This window comes from Bidens hawaiensis, unplaced genomic scaffold, assembly GCF_021521415.1.
Source record: "Bidens hawaiensis isolate Kalapana, Puna unplaced genomic scaffold, B.hawaiensis_p1.1 tig00037208_1, whole genome shotgun sequence".
Taxonomy (NCBI): Eukaryota; Viridiplantae; Streptophyta; class Magnoliopsida; order Asterales; family Asteraceae; genus Bidens; species Bidens hawaiensis.
The window spans coordinates 132,868-153,559 of record NW_027496485.1 but is presented as its reverse complement, the minus strand read 5'-3'; the positions used below and the strand labels follow the sequence as shown (position 1 = coordinate 153,559).

The following is a 20,692-nucleotide window of genomic DNA, read 5'->3' as shown; positions in this document are numbered from 1 at the left end:
TGTTCTTTTATATGCCATCTCTGTTACGATATGATATTTCGACTCAAATTCACAAATGTTATAGGATTTTAAACGTTGATTCGATTAGTTTCTGGTATATGTATATGAATATCTGGTGTTTGATCGGTTGTTTACGTGATATCTGGCTTAAATTTTGAGTTTAATTTACGTGACACAAATGAAATGTTCTATAGTCCTATGGTAGTTATAACAATTGCGATTCATAATATTGAAATTAGAGTATAAATGCATAGTAGTTATAGTGCTAATGTCACGTTAATTAGTTCAATTTGGCATGTTTAGGTTTTAAAGTTCACAATGAGAGGCGATTTAGGTCAACTTGTATCCAATTAGATTCTGACTGACTGACTGACAGAATTAGTTATCATTCATATAATTGAAGTTAGGAGTGCTATTCAAAAACCTCACGGCTCGTAGCTCGCTCGATAAAAGCTAGCTAAAAAACTTGAATTCAAAAGACCTGAGTCGCATCGGCTCATTTTTGTAAATAAGCCAAAGCTTGGCTCATGGTTCTGACTAACAAAGAAATAGTTATGATTCATCATTCATATTAATGAAGTTAGAGTATGAATACATAGTGGTTAGAGTGCTAATGTCGTGTTAATTAGTTCAATTTGACCTGTTTAGGTTTGAATGTTTGCAGCCAGAGGTAATGTAGGTAAGCTTTTATCCAGTTAGATCCTCACTGACAACGAATTTAGGGTGAAATTATGATCCATGAGTCAATGATTCACCAAAAATGGTGCTTATTGCTGTCTGATTGCTGCAAAATTCTATCCATAGTTTGTTAATAAGCTGTAGAAACTGAAATATAAGGTTAAAAACATATTACTGATTGAGTGTTTTATAGGATGCTTGTCCTATGGTTAAGAATGTCCTTCTTCTGGACTCTGAAGGAAGGCGTGTGGTCTGTGGCGGTTAAGTATTATGCAGATGAATGGCCGACTAACAGTGCGAAGTTAGCTTTTGAAAGTTCTATTTGTAGTAAAACACAGAAGACTAATGCAAGGACTGAAGGTATTATCACTATTAACTTTTTATTTGTCATGACTAAAATGGTGATTTGATGTTCTTTTTTGTTGTATGTGCAGCTGAAATTGTGATGTTTGATGACAATGTTGTGGTGTATAAGTTCATCCAAGACTTGCATTTTTTTGTAACCGGAGGTGATTGTGAAAATGAATTGGCTTTGGCTACGGTCCTGCAGGGTTTTTCTGATGCGGTTACACTTCTCCTCATGTTATTTGTTGTTAGAAATATTTAATATTTGTCGGTTCATTGTAAAGTTTTTGAGTTCTTGACGCAGGGGTAATGCTGATCATAGGGAGGCACTTGAAAACTTGGATACCATTTTTTTCATGCCTTGATGAGATTGTTGACACAGGGTAAGAAATTATAACTTTGCATTTGTAGTTTTGATTGAATTTTATATGTAATTCAAGCTATTTATAAAGATATTATGTGGCAGGATGATTCTTGAAGCAAGTGGTAATATGATTGCTGGAAAAGTAGCTACACATAACTTGGATGATGGAGCTCCATTGTCTGAACAGGTACATGTTATTTAATCCCAGTATTGTAGCTTTAGGATGTGTTGGCTTAAGGATTTAAAGTTTAAACTGAAAGAAGGCTAGGTTCTAAAATTAGTAATGATCTGTTGAAAGTGATAAAAAAGTGTTCGGTTTAGGTATGTGTTCTAAAGTTAGTTATGATTAGGATTTAGTGGTATTAATGGTTGCGGGTTGGATTGTTGAACAAGAGCATGACCCTTATACTTATTCGTATGGTATGGTCTTATCAAAGGTATCAACCCTAACCTAGACACACTTAAAAGGAACCCGAACCCAACCTGAAAACCTATTGTCTATTGATCTAAAGGAGTCAAACGGGTTGGTGGATCATGACCAAGTTGTAAACATGTAAAAATGGTTAGGACTTGTACTGAATATGTTAAATGAATAAATTGGTTAAATAGGTCCACCCAAATACATGTCAACCTGAACATGGCCCGTTTATTTTTTTTCTTTCAAAACTATGACATTACTAGTCTCATTTACAAACCAAACATGAATTTAGTTTCGTAAGCCCCTACATTATATCAAAATGCATATCTTAACTTCAACAAGAGCATGCCATGAATTTAAGTTTATGATTATTTTTAAATATTTCATCATAACTAATTCTTGAATTAAAACTCTACACTTTTCCCACTACCCACATGCAATTTTGTTCTACCACGTTAGAGCTGGCCCAATGACCAGCTCAGGCGGATTAGGTAACATGTCAAACTGGGTGGGTTTGAAACAAGTTCGTGTTCAGTTTCTTTTGAAGCTCTTATAAATAATTACTTTGTTAATTATGATTGCAAAACAATAGCTGATAAACAATCATTTTTTTAGCATCACATCAGAAGATAATACAAATTGTAAGTAGTTTAAGTGTGAGGGTCTTGTCAAAAGAAACTGGTGTGTCCACTTCAATTATGGATGTGTAACTACAAATCACTTCCTTAACAATAATACCTATATAATTAAATAAAATGATTTAAGTTGTTATATGCACTAAAATTAAACTTCAGACAACTTTCAACTTGTGTATATGTTTCCCTTTTAACTACATTATTATGAATAAACTGTCCCTGCTTAAGATATAACACAACTCAAGTTAACTTATTTACATGGGTCCAAATTGATGCTTATAGTCAAAGTTGTCAAACTCGTGTTACAAAGTTCAATATTTATTTTTATTATTATTTTTTTCATTTTTCCTTACATGAAAATGTGGTTTCAATGATTGCAGACGATTACTCAAGCCTTAGCAACTGCTCGTGAACATTTGACAAGATCGCTTCTTAGGTAAGACGTTTTTTCTTCCTTTGATAATATTCTTCGCTGCTTTCTTTTAAGCGTAAACAGACAACTCCCGTATAGAAGTTAAATAAATAAAAAAAAAAAACAAATTCAAAGGGACATTTGGCGGGTAAATTGGAAGTTGCATTTGAATAATAGATAATTATTTTTTTTTATAATAATATTGTGCATTGCCTGCTGTATTGTCGTTTTCATATTGAATGTAACGTTGGAACTGAATACTACAAATGATTTGTTATTATTGAAGATGATAAACCATCTATTTCACACTTAAAAATCTCCAAATCTGTCATCCACTCTGGCCCCTATGTCCAAATGTCTACTCTATTTTTCAAAATAAATAAATAAATAAATAAATATATGAGATTTTAAATTGTTGGGAGACGTACAACAATTATTATAGAATAATAACGTACTTTACTTGGTGATTAAAAATCATACTTAATAATATTATGAGTTGTTGGTTATCGTTTTATTTTTTATTATGCTAATTTGGTAATTTGGTCAATAGCCTATTTTTTCCGCTATGACCGAGTTGCTTAACACCAGGTAAACTTGGGCTTTTTTTTTCTTTTTTTTTTTTTATAGTTTTTCACTGACAAGCTATTCATGTACCATTGACAGGTTATAGGGACAACTACATAGAATAGTAACCAACTTTCAAAGGTGTTCCAATTAGGTTACTTAACTTTAAAAAGTGTTCCAATTAGGTCACTTAACTTTAAAAAGTGTTCCAATTAGGTCACTCAACTTTCTTATTTGATTAAATTAAAAGTTTTAACATGTTTTTTTAGCAAATTTCTTTTCTGTTTCACATAGGAAATCTTTTTATCTTTTTTTTAAGTTGACGTTGAGTGGCGACGTGAATTTTATTTTTTATTTTTAAATTTTAATATAATTAACGTTTTTTTAAAAATTTTAAATTTAACTATATATATTGCAAATTCCAACACCCACATCTTATCATCCATTTCTTTCTTGACGTACACAAAAATCGGTGAGACTTGATTTGAAGATTTAGTGACTCGATTTGGGGAAAATATGCATCAGTGACCTAATTGAAACACTTTTGAAAGTTGGTTACTATTCTATGAGATTTTCCCCAGGTTATATAACCCATATAACATTGTCATATCATACAAGCCGTAATTAACTTGTGTGGCGGTGTTGTATTGTGCCAAAAGTCTTTTGGGTCGTATGATGTAAAAGTTTGCTTTATACAACCCGTATGATGTGATATACATGTTCGTGATAGATTTGGGGTAGTGTATGTATAGCATCACATTTTTTACCAGATTGTTGCACTGGTTATTATGTTTACTAAAGTTTTAAATTATAATGTTTTAAAAAGGTATATATATAGGGTGTCTGGTTGACGGATTAGCGGGTTGACTTATTCAACCTGAGCATGACCCATATTTTTATACATGCTCAACTCTTGAACACGACCCGTTTAATTCATTTATCTGGCAGTGGATTGACGGTTTATAATCATGTTGTAAACATGTTAATCGAGTTGGTGGGTTGAGAAAAAAAATTTGGTTATACGCTTTTATTGAGGGGTAGTGCATTCAACATAATGGTGATGAGGTTGTTACCTGTAGGGATGAGCTCGGTACCGGTACGGTACCGAAAACCCCGATCCCGAAAATCGCAAATTTTCGGTACCGGTACCGGGACGGTACTGGTAATTAAGGTAAAATTCGGGAAATACAGGTACCGTACCGTACCGGTCCCGAAAACTCAAAACCTTGGTACCGATTCGGTACCAAATCGGTACCGGTACCGGTTCGGTACCTGTACCAATCGGTACCATACCGATTTTTACTCATCCCTAGTTACCTATTGGAAAAAAATAGTGTAAATGTGAATTATAATTAACTTATTACATATCAATTATATGATTAATAATTTATTAGTTCGTGTTTTCATGATGAGAGCTTCGCAACGAGTCAAAATTTATTCTAAATGAAGCTTAGATGAAACCAATTTTCAAAATAGTGAGTTTGATATAAAATTTGAAAGAGAAAAATAGATAAAAGTTCTCTTACATAAATGGGTGAAAAAAACTTTAAAATGACATGTAAGTATGTAACAGGACCTTCTTTGGATATTACTTGCGTACATTAAGGAAGAATGGGGCACCTTTACGCGCACGCTCCCGTAGACCGTAGTGATTCTGGTTTGCTAACAAGTAGCAACGTCGCTAGGTTAATGCTAAGAAATTACAAACCAATTGTCATGATATAAAATGAGAGTTTCAGCTTGTCACGTGAATCGACATTAATGCGCAATTAATATTGTAAATTTGATAATTCATACTCATTTTTACCAAAAATAAAAAAAGAAATGTGCATGTAATTTTTCTTTTGGTGCGTGTATAAAATAAATTTGATGACTCATTTTGTGAAGAGTATGAGGATTGAGGAAAACTAAGTTACGCTTTCGTAGAACAAGAGAATCGAGCTACTAGGAAAATTAGAGAGGAGTGTAGGCCATCTTCAGTGGAACCACTATTGTTTTCGACTGTTGTATCATGAAAAACGGATTCGTGAGCAAACGAATGTTGTTTTGAAAAGACTCGTGTCCAACACAAATCTAAGCCAACACTATTGATTTAGTTTGTTCATTCTTGCAATGTCAACACTTGTTTGAAACCCACTACTTTTAATTTCATTTATGTAATATATATTGCACACGCATTTATATATTTTGTAAAATGGTATTGTGATTTGAATTCCCAACAAAATAAAGAGAATAGTTTTATTTGTTTTAATTGGAAAATAGATATATCGTCTACGCTTGTTCTCCCGGTAATTTGGTAAAAAAGAAGAAAATGTGTTAGTCCAAATTATACCCTGAACTAAAAGAGCACGTGTTAAAATGCAAGAATAACTAAAGAGTTCCTTAAACTTTCATGATTTACTTAATAGATATGATATGGTTATATGCAAACAAACTAGCTAATTTTGGTTTTATGAATGATTACAATTACATAAGGTCAGTGATTATAAAGACTAGGTTAGGGTATGCCGATTTGATTATTTTTTTTTGTCTTAGAATACCATACAAGGCCTTCCTAAATCATCGTATTTAGGAATCCCTACAAAACTAGTAAAACTCGACAACTCAATAGCGTGGAGGAAGTTGACACAAGTTTGACTTGCAATTAAAGCAAGTTAAAGATATTGTCTAATGAACAGTAACATGAAAAAGTTCTTGAAGTCAGTACATATCACATTTGGCGCCATATATAGTAATGAGATTTTTCTATATGCTTTACGAACCTCATTTGATTCTTTATTCAAGGCTAGTAGCCTCACTATTTAGATTTGTAAGAAGAATCCAACTTCATGGTGATTATTTGAAGCACGACATGGGTTTCAACTTTCAATTAATGTACAAGAGCTTGTAAACAAACGTCTTTGTGGGTTAAAAGTTTTAACTTAAGACATAGAAGCATATGCTAGGTTTGGTTCATTGTTAAACACCATTTTTTTTGTTTCAGAAGTTTATAAACTATCATATTAAGTAGGAACTTAAAGCATTTATTTTAGAGGAAAGTGAATACGGTGCTGTTAGGCGTCTAACCTTGGACGTAAAGCCCATCAAAACTATGTAGTTTTGATTAAACACCATTAAAAATTAATTTTTATTCCTTGTTTTCCTCCCTTCTTCCTCACATCGATCAATCAATTTCTCAAGTTAATATCTGTGAGGATTCCTATTTTCATTACCACAATCGAAATTACTCACAAACCCTAAGGTTATAAAATTCTTGTTATTCACAACAATTGATGCTTTTTTTTATAAGTTTTTGAATGTCGAGGCCCTGATTGTCAGTCTATTCGGAAGATTGGCTCTTACGTATGCAAAAATCTAGATGTCAAAGTATGCAATTGAAGAAACACTAATTGACCCCGGGCAGATTACGGATAATCTGGGGGTTAAATAGATGTTTCCCACGAGGGTTAGGTCCGGCAAAGATGGTTCTTCTGATAACCTGCAAAACAGACACCGTGAGCTCGTCACTGAGAAGGGGGGTACCTCCTTGTGACCACCCTCCGGCGTGAGAATCAGACTAGATTGCTCTTGAATATAAGTGTATATTAAGAGAATGACTAGAGCAGATATCACGTAATATATCAAGATATGAGATATGAGATAAGATGATACCATTCCAAGGTGTTGGAGTATTTATAGCCGATGGTAGGTTTCCAAGCAGGTACAGCCGGCTGAATAGTGTTCCTGTTCTGCCAACTGTGGGCTACGCACATGCCATGCTGGTGGTTGGTGGGTAGGCAGCGGCTGATAGTGACCAGGCCGGCTGTGTACTATTCATGTTCCACCAACTGCAGGCTATGCACGTCCTCCGACAGGTTGGTGAGTAGGCAGCGGCTAATAGTGACATACAGTACAAGAGCGTGCTGCTCGTCATACTGTTGTCAGTGAGCTGTCGTATCCTTGGTCAGATCTTTTGTCCATACCTCGTCAGGTACAGTACAAAAGATCCTCCAGTATCGTACGGACTGGCTTTGTGCGGGAGTGTTCCCGGCTTGCTCACTCCTTCTTCAGGTGACATTACTGAATTAATTAAGAGTTAAGTGCCTTGTGCGTGTAGCCTTGCTGCGCGGGTAGCCTTCCCTGATGGCTTGTATCCGCAGCTGCGGGAACAGGCGGGGTACTTCACCATTGAGAGGCTTTTCCTGCGGGAACAGCTTGCGTACTGCGCGTAAGGACGTCACGTCTCTGAGCATGGTGGGTCCTGCGGATCCAGTTGGTTTCTGCGCAGACGTCCCTCTTCAAGGTGAGTTCTGCGAGTTTAGCCTTTGCGCAGACGTCCCTGTTGAAGGTGAGTCTTGCGGGTTCAACTACGCAGGCTTCCCTCTTTGAGGTGAGTCTTGCGGGTCCAACTGGGCTCTGCTGGGACCTACCTCTTCAAGTCCCCCTAGTCCAATGTTCTTCTCATGAATTTAATAAGTGAGGTGAACTTTTGGACTTAAGCAAAGGGTTTTGAAAAGGGTTTAGTTTTAAGGTTTTCCATGGGGATTCTTCCCGCGGAAGTCCTAATGTCACGTGCAGAAATTCCCGACTTTTCTGCTTGATCTTTGGGTGTGATGCGGGTAGGTCTGTAACCTCCTCGCAAGTCAGGAGCGTTGAGTTCCACTTGTGTAGATTCTCCATGAGGTTTTGGTAGTTTTGAACATAGTGATCAATTATGTTTAAACAACCAATTCCATCTTGGAGCTTCAAACAATCTAGTTCTCGACGTTCCCGCTATACGGGAATGTTAGGTGTGAAGGGTTTCGCCTTGACACTGTACCCGCACTCGTCTTATAGTTACTTTACTTCCAAGGTATTCCTGGCTTCAATTCCATGCGGGTGCTTAGTATGTGAAGGGTTTTGCCTTGACACTGTACTCGCACCCGTCTTATGGTTACTTGGTTGCCGAGGTATTCTTGGCTTCAATTCCCAGCAGGTGCTAAGTATGTGAAGGGTTTTGCCTTAACACTGTACTCGCACCTGTCTTATAGTTACTTGGTTGCCAAGGTAAGGGGTATATTCCCGCTTACTTTTGAATCTTTTTGAATCTTTGAAATTCGAAGAGTTGGTGAAAGGATAAGAACAGTCCAAACTGTTGAAACGTCGTCCGACGGTTTCTTCTGACAGTGTCAGGACGTGCAGGAAGTTATGGCGACGTGACAGTACATGGTCATTCCAGACGCTTTTTTAGGCGCGTGGGCGCGATTTTTTGGGCGCGTGGGTGCGGATTTTACGGCGCGCGTCCCGTCAACAGCTGTTGCCAGCTTGTTTTTTCCACGTGTCATAGTTTCATTGCACCAGCTCTTTTCTCTCTCCTCCGCATTAAATTCATCGCATTCATTGCGATGAGTATATAAAGGGGGAGAGGGTCCTTTGTAATCCACACTTTCACTTCTATCTTCTCCTTCTAAGCGATTTCCGGCGAATATTCTTTCTGAAATCGTTCTTTACCTCCAAAACATGTCTTCTACTCACGATTTTGAGGCTGCCGCCGAGGAACCTGACGTGTACGTCGAGATTCCGACGTCTACGTCTGATAAAGACGATAAGAGCACTGCTGGCGAATGCCAGTGTGCTCTTCCCACAGAGCTTTATCAGTACATCGTCCGGAAGTTCATGCTCGAGCCGTTCGAGCTTGAGTTTCCGGAGCCACACCAGACGGTGTACGATGCCCCCAAGGGCAAAATAGGGGTGTATGCTGCATTCTTCGTTTATGGGAATCTCAGGTTCCCATTGACGAAGTTTGTATACCGTGTCTTGGAGAGGCACGGTGTCCATCTGACGGAGGTACACCCGATGGCGATCGCCAAGATCCGCCACTTTGAGTGGGTGTGCCTCATTCTGGACGTGGAGCCCCACGTTGATCAGTTGATGACCTTCTACTCCTGGAGGTGCATCCAGGGGTGGTACACCTTGGTCAATCGGATCAAAGGTTTGAAGATCTGCGCTACCGAGCGCAGTATTCGGTCGTGGAAGCGGGAGTTTTTCTATATCTCCGCTCGCGTCGTCCCCCTTGCGATGACGTTTAAGAATGGGAGAGCACTCCCCGCCCTTCACGCCCCCAACTACCAGGAGGCGGAATGGTTCGCCAAGATCTCTCGGATCCAGACTCCGGTGTACCGCATTTCGGAGTCTGGGATGGTGATGCTCGGGATGAGCCGGGTGTGGAAGAATGCTGGGGCGGAGGCGCCGCAGATTCCCATCGTCCTTGAATACGGTTTGAACTCTATCCCATACGGTATGCTCTGTCTTCTTTGTTGATTTAGGTTTTTCTTCTAACTGTTTCTTTTTTATTTCAGAGGGGAATGACTTGCCGTCGCTCCTGCATCCGCGGAAGGCTGATGGTCCCGCTCGGATGGGTACTCGTGCTCTCGATGAGAACGAGTTGCCCATCTTGGAGCAAACGAGGGATCGGTTTGTGGAGGTCTACCCGCCAGGCCACCCGATTCTGAGTGCCACGCGGCCAGGTAAGGAGTTATTCAACCCTCGACCTCTCAATGCTGAAACCTCTGCTGGAATTCCTCTAATTTTGTCATCTTCTGATGAGGAATCCGCAGACAGTCCTTTCTTCACGCGGAAGAAGAAGGCTGCTGGCGGAAAGGGCAAGGCGAAGGTTGCCTCCACCGCCGATCAGGGGAACCGGTCAAACTCGGAGACCGAGAGCGAGGAGGCGGCGGGGAACCCAGGTGGTGTTGAGACCACTGCTCTGGAGGCTGAGACGACTGTCACCTCCGATCAGCCCAGGACGACGACGGTGACCGGTATGAAGAGGCCGGCTCCATCGGGTTCGTCCCCGCCTGTTCGCACCTTTAGGCTCAAGAAAACCCGTAAGTATAATCTTCCTTTACTTTAACTGCATAGCTTTCCACCATTATACTTATATCTTCTTTGTGCAGGCGTGGATGCTACCGCATTCCAGGGTGGAGCGGGGAGGAGCACATCTGGACCCATGACGGTAGGCTTGGTCAACCTACCTGAGGCGATGACCCAGGCGACTGCGCCTGCTTCAGTTGGTTCAGTTGCTCACCCGGTTGAGCCAACTGTTCCACCTCTGACGACGTCCCCGCCGGCTGTCAGTGCAATATTCACTGATTCCTTCACTGAGCCGGCGGTGAGAGTTTCTGTGGATTCTTCCGCAGCCGCGGCCACGGTTGTGAGTTCACCTCCGTTGGTTTCCACCGCAACGGCTTCGACCGTGCCACCCGCGCCGGCAACTACCTCGCCCCCGGCTGGTTCAGCAGGTATGTTTGGGGCTTCAAGCCAATCTGTGCCTCCTTCCCATCTGCCTGACCTCTTGAATGGATATCCGTTAGGTTCAGGTGATGGGTTCGGCGGCTATCGGCCTGTTGTCGACCCTACAGGTGCGTAGGGTGAATTTGGCCTCTTTTTTTTTTTATATATCATCTTTTCCTAACTGCCTTTTGTTTTTGCAGTGTCGGATTCGAACGAGGTGTTTGTTCCGCGGTGGAACATCCGCCGGGGAACCACCCTTCGGACGCCTGTAGACTGCGTCGAATGGGCGCGCCACGCCGCCCCCGCTGGTGCGCTGGGGGATGCGATGTCAAGCTACCAGGAGGGTAGGTTGACAAATGAGCTACGGATTCTCCTAGCCCGGATGCAGCCGCGCGTCGAGCTGCTTTGTCGTGAAAACGACAAGTTAAAAGCAGCTCGTATCCAAGAAGTAGCTCAAGCGCGGGCTGTCCGGGAGGAGAACAGGAGGCTCTCCGCCATTGCTGCGGATAAGGAGAAGGCCTTCAAGGCCCTTGAAGTTGAAGTTCAGGCCCGTCTCGAGGCCCGTTCCAAGGCTGCCCAAGCTGTTAACGAACAGCTTCGGTTAGCTAAGGAAACCGCTCGGAACGCAACTGAGAGGGCCACCAGGGCTGAAGCTATTGCTGAGCCTCTACGCACCGAGAATGAGGAGCTTAAAGCCAAATTAGAGAGGCTCCAGCAGGCTCATGATGCCTTGGCTATGGAAGACGCCAAGAAGCTCCAAGAGATCTTGGACCAGAGGGGCGTGCTTGACCACACTGAGCGGAAGCTAAAGGGCGTTGAAGAGGCTGCTGCTAAGGAAGTGTTGCTCGCCAACCTTAACAAAAGTGAAGCCGAACGCGCCCGTAACCAAGCTCAAGCTGCCCTCCAGGAGGCTCTGGTTGCCAAGGAATGGCTTCTTCGAGAAGCGTTGTCTCAGGTATGCGTAATTTCATAATATCTTTACGCTTTTCTTTGTACATAGAAAAGGTTTTGATACTTGTATTTTTTCTTGTAGGTTGTGCATCGAGTCTTCACGGACACATCATATGACGATGCCATGAGCGCAACCCTCAACGCTTCTCATGAGGATGGGGAAAAGGCCGGCTTCCTGCTTGGTCTAGGGTTTGTTGAGAAGGGAATCCCGCCTTCCAACTTCCCTTTATATGATGTGGATACTGAAGCTGTATATGACCAAGCAGTGAACCAGTATGCCGCCTTCCCGCATCCGGTGGTGGAGAAGGTGAACGAAGTTGCTACTGCTGATGATGGGCTAACCAGTCTTAAGACCTTCCTTGAACCGCCACAGCCAACTGATGGTGCGGGTGCAAGTGGGTTTGGAGGGAGTGGTCCTGAAGCTTGAACCTTTAGATCCCTTCCCACTGTTAGGATAGGTTTACATTGTATAGATTTATATTCTTGTAGGCGGGTAGTTACCCGGCCATTCTTGTAATACTTGAATTATCATGGAATACAAATCTTTGTGCGGGTAGGACCGCTACTTTCAGTGGATGACTTGCTTTATAAACGTTATATGACTTGCTCATGCATACTTTAGTTTAAATTAGCAACTTTCCAAGTGTTCTGAGTAAGTTAACCTTTGAACGTGGTAGATAATAGGTTGAAGTTTTGCTTCCTCCTTCGTGATTGTGCGGGTAAGACCGTCACGTGAACTTAGGATGGCTAAACTTTACCTATATCTGACCTGCGTGGAGGTTTTCCTCATCTTCTCCTTAGAAATTCTAAGTGTTTAGAATAAGTTAACCTTTGAACGTGGTAGATAAAAGGTTGAAGTTTTGCTTCCTCCTTCGTGATTGTGCGGGTAAGACCGTCACGTGAACTTAGTAGGATGGCTAAACTTTACCTGTATCTCACCTGCGTGGAGGTTTTCCTCATCTTTTCGTTAGAAATTTTCTAAGTGTTTAGAATAAGTTAACCGTTCGACGCGCAGTTGTCAATAGGTTAGTTCGGTTTCCTCTATCATGATTTGTGCGGTTAGGACCGGCACTTTCATTTAGTGGGATCACCAAACCTTACCTATAACTGACCTGCGTGAAGGTTTTCCGTTTATTGTGTTTACGCGGGTTTTGCCGCCGTCCACACGCAACGATTTCTTTACACATGCGGTGAAAACCGGCATCAGCGTTTCGAATAAATTAACCGTTCAACGCGCGGTTGTCAATAGGTTAGTTCGGTTTCCTCTATCATGATTTGTGCGAGTAAGACCGTCACTTTCATTTAGTGGGATGACCAAACTTTACCTATGACTGACCTGCGTGAAGGTTTGCCGTTTTTTGTGTTTATGCGGGTTTTGCCGCCTTCCACACGCAACGACTTACTTCCCCACTTATGTATGCGGTGAAGACCGGCATATCAGTGTAGAAAGTTAAGTATAAATGTAAGACCATCAGCGTCAATGTGATAAGGAGAATCATTTCCATTAGAAGTGGCTCTGGGCCTTTTCTTTTACAAGTTTGGAATTGATCTACATGCAGACTGTGTAATTGAGCTCCCTTCCATGTTCTTGGGAGTGTCATCGAGCCTTTCGAGCCGATATGCACTTGGTTCGGAATCTCGTTGTTTACGTAGTATGTAGTCTCTGACATTGAAGCTGTAATTTTATTCGTGTTTTCCCCAACTGGGGTTCTACACGCATTAGCCTGCTCAGCGTTCATTACGCCACGAGGTGCGTGAGCGTCCCATCTCTGACAAATGCTTCGACGATGTCCTTCAAGTCTACGCATTCCTCAGTGTTGTGGCCTCTTGTCCTGTGGAAGTCACAGAATTTGCTCTGATCAGCGTTGTGACGCTTTCGGATTATTGGAGCCTTTGGCCATGGGAGTCTCTCGGTGTCGAATATCTCGGTGACGCTTTTGGTGAGTGGCGTCCATCTGGAGTTCCGGTTTGACGACGGCATGTTATCCTTTCCGCCTAACCGAGGGTGCGAGCCGGATGAGGTGTCAAAGTTTACCCTTGACTGCCAAATGCCTAGCTTCCTCTTTTTGTTTAGTCGGGCGGTAAGGACATTGTTTTCTCTTGTTTTCTGGGTGTAGAGGTTTGTGTTTTGGGGAAGATCTCTACCCAGTTGCTTTTCCGTTTCCGCGAAGCGTTTAGCTGCTGTCATGATGGCATCCCATGTGGATGGCATGCCATCTTTACCCGTTAAGGTGCGGATGAGCTCTGGGTCTTTTGTGCCCTGGATGAAAGCAGCGCGAACAAGATCTTCGCTAATATTACCCAGACTTAGCTTCTTTGAGTTGAAGCGAGTGATGAAGTCTAGCAAAGATTCATCTTTCTCTCGAATGCAATTGAGGATTGTCCATTGCTCTTCGGTATACTTTCTTTGTTGGCTGAAGTGTTGGCTAAACTTCTGTTGGAAGTCTGCCCAATCGTAGATGTGGTGGACCGGTAGACGGTCGAACCACGCCCTGGCTGCTCCAACCAGCGTCATCTGGAACATATAACACCACGTGGGTTCCGTCCAGTTGCTGACGGTTGCCCCCGCTATGAATCTGTTCAAATGATCGTCTGGGTCAGATATACCATCATAGGTGCCGATGTTTGACATCTGTTTGGCACTTCTTGGGGCGATTGCTTCCGCAATGTCCCTTGCAAACTTGGAGGTTCCCGCATTTGCAGCGGTTGGTCTGAAGGTTTTAGAGAAGTCACGTGGGTTTCCACCCGCGTTTTTTGGTTTGAAGGTTTCTCCAAAATTCCTTCTCGGTTGGAAGTCCGTTTCCTTACGCTTCCCTTTCGCTCTATGGCGAGGGTTTGCGTCGGTGTCGGATTCCTCCGAATCATCGTCCCAGTACTCGCACTCATTGCTCATGTTGAGCTGTTGAGTGCTTCCGAATTCGTCAGCCTGTTGGAGTGAACACAAGCGTTCATTCAACTCAGCTTGGAATTCCCTTTGACGTTTTTCCGCCCACGCTTTAACTTGTTCAAGTGTTTGGCGGGGGGGCCTCGTCTGTTGTCTTTCCACCTGGGTATCAATGAATCCCATGGGAGGATTGTTTACTGCACTTGCCCCGGCTCGGGTACCCGGGGTAGTGTTTGTAAAATTTACTGCACTTGCCCCGGCTTGGGTAACCGGGGTAGTGTTCGTAAAATGTGTGTATTCGCCGGTGTTCCCCCCAGTAGCTGGGTTGTGGTTACCGGGGTTTCTTGGTCACTCGTTGGCCTTGGCAACGGAGTAACCTTAACCGTCTTTCCAGGAGTTTAAAAAAACTGAGTAATTCTAGCTTTTGTCCCAAGGATGGCGCCAATGAAGAAACACTAATTGACCCCGGGCAGATTATGGATAATTTGGGGGTTAAATAGATGTTTCCCACGAGGGTTAGGTCCGGCAAAGATGGTTCTTCTGATAACCTGCAAAACAGACACCGTGAGCTCGTCACTGAGAAGGGGGGGTACCTCCTTGTGACCACCCTCCGGCGTGAGAATCAGACTAGATTGCTCTTGAATATAAGTGTATATTAAGAGAATGACTAGAGCAGATATCACGTAATATATCAAGATATGAGATATTAGATAAGATGATACCATTCCAAGGTGTTGGAGTATTTATAGCCGATGGTAGGTTTCCAAGCAGGTACAGCCGGCTGAATAGTGTTCCTGTTCTGCCAACTGTGGGCTACGCACATGCCATGCTGGTGGTTGGTGGGTAGGCAGCGGCTGATAGTGACCAGGCCGGCTGTGTACTATTCCTGTTCCACCAACTGCAGGCTATGCACGTCCTCCGACAGGTTGGTGAGTAGGCAGCGGCTAATAGTGACATACAGTACAAGAGCGTGCTGCTCGTCATACTGTTGTCAGTGAGCTGTCGTATCCTTGGTCAGATCTTTTGTCCATACCTCGTCAGGTACAGTACAAAAGATCCTCCAGTATCGTACGGACTGGCTTTGTGCGGGAGTGTTCCCGGCTTGCTCACTCCTTCTTCAGGTGACATTACTGAATTATTTAAGAGTTAAGTGCCTTGTGCGTGTAGCCTTGCTGCGCGGGTAGCCTTCCCTGATGGCTTGTATCCGCAGCTGCGGGAACAGGCGGGGTACTTCACCATTGGGAGGCTTTTCCTGCGGGAACAGCTTGCGTACTGCGCGTAAGGACGTCACGTCTCTGAGCATGGTGGGTCCTGCGGATCCAGTTGGTTTCTGCGCAGACGTCCCTCTTCAAGGTGAGTTCTGCGAGTTTAGCCTTTGCGCAGACGTCCCTGTTGAAGGTTAGTCTTGCGGGTTCAACTACGCAGGCTTCCCTCTTTGAGGTGAGTCTTGCGGGTCCAACTGGGCTCTGCTGGGACCTACCTCTTAAAATTGTCGCAAGAGGATTTATTGGATGCTGTGAATAGTCTGTTCTTCTAATGCATAAGATGAATTATTGGTTTCTTGAAATTGAAAAATTGATCAGTTGCTAAACTACAGGTCGATGTGTTGCTGCAGATACTTGTCTTGGAGATGAAATTGGGTAACTGATGGATCGATGTGAGGAAGAAGGGAGGAAAGCAAAGAACAAAATTAATATTTTAAATGGTTTTTAGTCAAAACTACGTAGTTTTGATGTGTTTTACATCTAAGGTTGAACGTCTAACAGCACCATATTCACTTTCCCCTTTATTTTATTAGATAAACATTTAGAGATCATAAGCTTTATTAAATACATAATAATTTATAATAACACCTTTTATCTAATTTACTGTTTGATTTGCTTCATTTTAATAATTAAATAATGAAACGAAAAGCTTAAAAGACAGATTTACCAGTTTATTTTATTGGTTGAAAATAATATATAGAGTAAACTACACGGTTGTTTGTGATAAGTCGAAAATTTCACTATTTGTTCTTGACTTTCATATATTATGCATGTGATCTACATTGTTTACTCAATCGCTAATTACTCTTTTAATTCGTAAAGTGTATGTTGTAATAATTTGTTGAGTTGATATTAAAAGTCATTTTCTCCCTTTAAGTTAAAAACAATTAAAATGTTGGTGGTGGACATTAGTTGATTAGCGACGTTGGTGCTGTGAAGAGAGTTAACCGAATATGTTAAATCAAAACCCTAAATCCATCAAATAGTTTAATTTTGTTTTTTTACGTCAATGGTAAAATTTAAGCTCAAAGATTGCAATCGTCTCCTCATTAAACTATTTTAAAAAGTATAGCTGATTCATCAGCTGAGTGGTTCATCTCTTGTCCACCTGAGCTGTTTACTTCATTTTCCGACTTAGAAAACACAATGACTGCCATTTCAAAGGGTTAATGTCATTCACTCTAATTCATAGATTAAATCAACATAGACCATATGCGTAATTTTTTAAAGTTAATGACGAATAGTGAAATCTCACTTTAACAAACAAAGAAAAGTTAATGTAATTACTCTGGTTCATAGATTAAATCGACAATAGACAAATGGCTCAAAGTTGACATCTATATAGTGGCGGAGCCACATTCTTCCCACCGGGTTCGGCCGAACCCGGTATTTTTCGGTTTTATATATAACCTATAGTGTCGAATTAACGAGCGAACCCATTCTTTTTCGGCTAACGAACCCAGTACCGTTCTAAAAGAATATATTCAAACTCATTGTTTGTGAAAAATTTAGTTATATTCTTTTAGTAATGAATATTCTTTTTATAAAATACAAAAAGCTTTTAGAAAAACTATAAATTTTATTAACAAACATCATATATGGGCCAATAATAATCCATATATAGATTATTAAAAACCCAAAATTACTCATAAAATGGGTTAATAAGCCCAACCCAATTAACATTTTTAAACATAATACCTAAATAATAAATAAACAAACAAACAAAAACATCGGTCATTGCTTTAGCAACCAATTAGCTTTTTTCTATCGACCAAACGATCATTGCCTCGTCGCCTTTGCCGGTTTGCCTTAAGGTTTCAACGATCGCCAACAACCAATATCCATTGGTCTATCTGACCTGATATATTTTTGTTAATTGTTAAAGATATATTTTTGTTATGATAGTGATATTGTATTTTATTAATTGTTAAAGATATATTTTTGTTATGATAGTGATATTGTATTTTATTTATAGGACCCAGTGATCGACCTGACCTGATCCATTCGGGCCCGAAAACTTTAACGCTGGAAAAAAATTAAGCGTCAAAAAATTTCCGAACCCATAAGAAAAAATTCCTGGCTCCGATACTACATCTATACGAATGAGATGATTGGATTTGTTTGGTTAAAAATATATAATAACAATAAATTGTTGTTGAATTTGTTTGGTGGGGATTAGACGGCTCATTGTTGGTGACTTGGCATCACGATCATCGTCAACGCGTTTACGCCGAATCACGTCTTTTAACGTTTATATATACTTTTATTTTATTTTATTTTATACCTCTTCTCCTTTTTAAAAATTTCTTACACCAATATTAAAGCACTACACAATATATATATGTAAAACTCGTATTCAATTAAAAGGTAAAAATCTTATTATTGTTCATTAATTTGCTTTTATAGTTTCCGAAATATTAAGAAGAAAGTTTGTTAATGGCGATGATGATATTGTGATGGTGTTTAAGTTGTAGTAAACCTTTTATGTTTTAGGTACACCATAAATAGATGATTTCCTTCATACATGTTGATTCTTGTGGAAGGCTCGTAATAAGAAAAATGTTGATAGCAAATTGAAAAGATATTTTGGAAGATGTTATACTGAACATTTTTTACAGACTAAAGCACGACAAAGAACCACCCAATTTTAAAGTCATCCTGGTGTGATGTTTATGCCTTGTAAGTTTGTGCTCGGTGTATGTTCTTACATTCCGTTAAGCAAATGAAAATAAAAAATTCTGAGGCTTTAACTTAATCTGGTTTAAATATAACGTGCAGTGATAAAACCGAAACTAACTGAAAATCACAAATATTATTATTTTTATTTACGATTTGTTTCAATTGCTCAACCAAAGAAAACTGTTTTAAGGTCAAACAAGAAGAGATTGATAACATGAATATGACTAATATAAAATTAGTCGACAGCTAGATCAACGGACTTCTCGAACATCCTCTAGTTCTATTGATGATATCCAAGTCACATAATTCTGTTAAGCATTAACTCCTTATTAGTTATATATTGCCAAATGGTGCAATGTTTGTGCCAAATGAAATATGTGCTTTATATGACAAAAATTGCTAAGGGAAATAAACTAATCCCTAATATACATGCATGGAAACAACATGTTTCTGTAATCTGCACGTATACTTTATTCTTTAAACTTTTCTATTTTTGATTTTTTTTCAATATATTACCAATTTTATCATGTTGTAATTGTTCGGCCTCTAATTTAACAAATATAGTTTTAGCTAATTAGAGAAATCTAGCTTATAACGATGTTCATCTCAGGAGTAACACTAGTCACGCGTTAGTGGGTGAGTCTTTGGTATTTGATTGTAATAGTAAATACAATGATGAGATTCGTTTTTATTAAAATGGTTGTTGAAAATGAGTAGCATACAAATTTTGAATTTGGTGCTATATGAAGTTGGCAAATGGCCGAAGTATCATATTTGAATTAAAATGTAGTTTAACATTCGTATATGGTTTGATATAATCTCAAGTGATAAATAATAATAATAATAATAATAATAATAATAATAATAATAATAATAAATTGAATAGCTAATTATAAGGTGAGAGATACTAGTAAAAAAAAAGTTCGCCTTTCACAAAAAAAAAAAAAAAAGCTCTTTCTTAAAATATTTATTTATATTATATACATATTTAATGCGAATAATGTTTTTAAACACATGAAATGATACATTTATTAGAAGAAGACTACCTATCACTAAAACCCAACTAGACGCACATGGAAATATTCAAATAAATATGAAGCTGCCGCGTTGACTTGTTAAACAAGTCTTGCATCTTGCTTGGGGTGTGGAATCAGCATGCCAAAAAATTCCAAGGGAATTTCGTATATTCACAATATATAATATATAATTTTCTTTATTATTAGAAAATATAATATCTTATATATAATAAAGATATTTTATGCAAAATTACAAAAATGAATGTTTCATATTGTTCATGTGTGTTCTCGCAAATATAAAGTGTAAAATATGAGTAAGACTTATCTATCATGAAACATTTATGGTTTATCTTAAAGTTATAAAAATAAACAATTTAAAATATCCTACACAAGCATAAGTCATGTTAATGTTATATTATCTACAAATGTGCATATAAAACGTAAAAGATAATAATGAAAATGATTTCATTATTAGTTTATTACACTAGTTTTATGATTATATGAACACATAAATGTATAACATAAATAGTTTAGGAGCATTCATTTTTTTAATCAACGACCAACAAAGTCCGACCATCCAAGTACACCTATGATCGTTGACAACGCTGATGAAGTAGCCAACCACCAATTCTAAAGGAAACCCATCACTCAAAGACCGATTATAATAAAACCCTGAATTTATAGATGACATTTTGTCCCAAACGAGACTTGAACCAGTTTTAACTTTGAATAGCATTCATTACTTTTGCTTATATAAAAGACCCAATTGTGGAATTAATTAATTAATGAGTTTCTAGAAACTAGAATTTAGGGGAAGTGTAGACAAATGGGCCGCCCCGTAATATACTGTCTAAAGCATTCTTCTTTTCTTCTTAAATAAATTAATTAATTCATCAAAAATCAATCAAAAAAGGGGTTTGTTTTTCTTTTTTCTTGGCTTGTTCTTGATCCCCAAGATCTCACTCAGCTCGCATTCTCTCATCAATTTCTCATTCTTCAACCAATCTTCTTTCTCATTATTATTATTATTATTATTATTATTATTATTATTATTATTATTATTATTATTATTATTTGGTACCATTCTAATTTCCTTCCTTGTTATTCTAATTCACGATTTGGGGCTTCTTAATTTCGAATAAGTATCACATATTTTGTTTTAATTATTATCTGGGTTTTGTCAAATACTCCCTTTACAATGCATATTCTTTTCTTCATTCTTTCGTTCCT

General features: G+C 39.6%; 1 pseudogene across 1 annotated transcript; it reads left to right on the top strand.

Moving 5' to 3' along the window:
• The first annotated feature begins 760 nt into the window (after positions 1–760).
• LOC143589074 (coatomer subunit zeta-2-like) lies at positions 761–2,905 on the top strand (annotated as a pseudogene). Its single transcript, XR_013145206.1, has 6 exons — positions 761–775; positions 872–1,038; positions 1,113–1,260; positions 1,328–1,406; positions 1,490–1,574; positions 2,821–2,905. The product of XR_013145206.1 is annotated as a coatomer subunit zeta-2-like (transcript).
• The last annotated feature ends 17,787 nt before the right edge of the window (positions 2,906–20,692 follow it).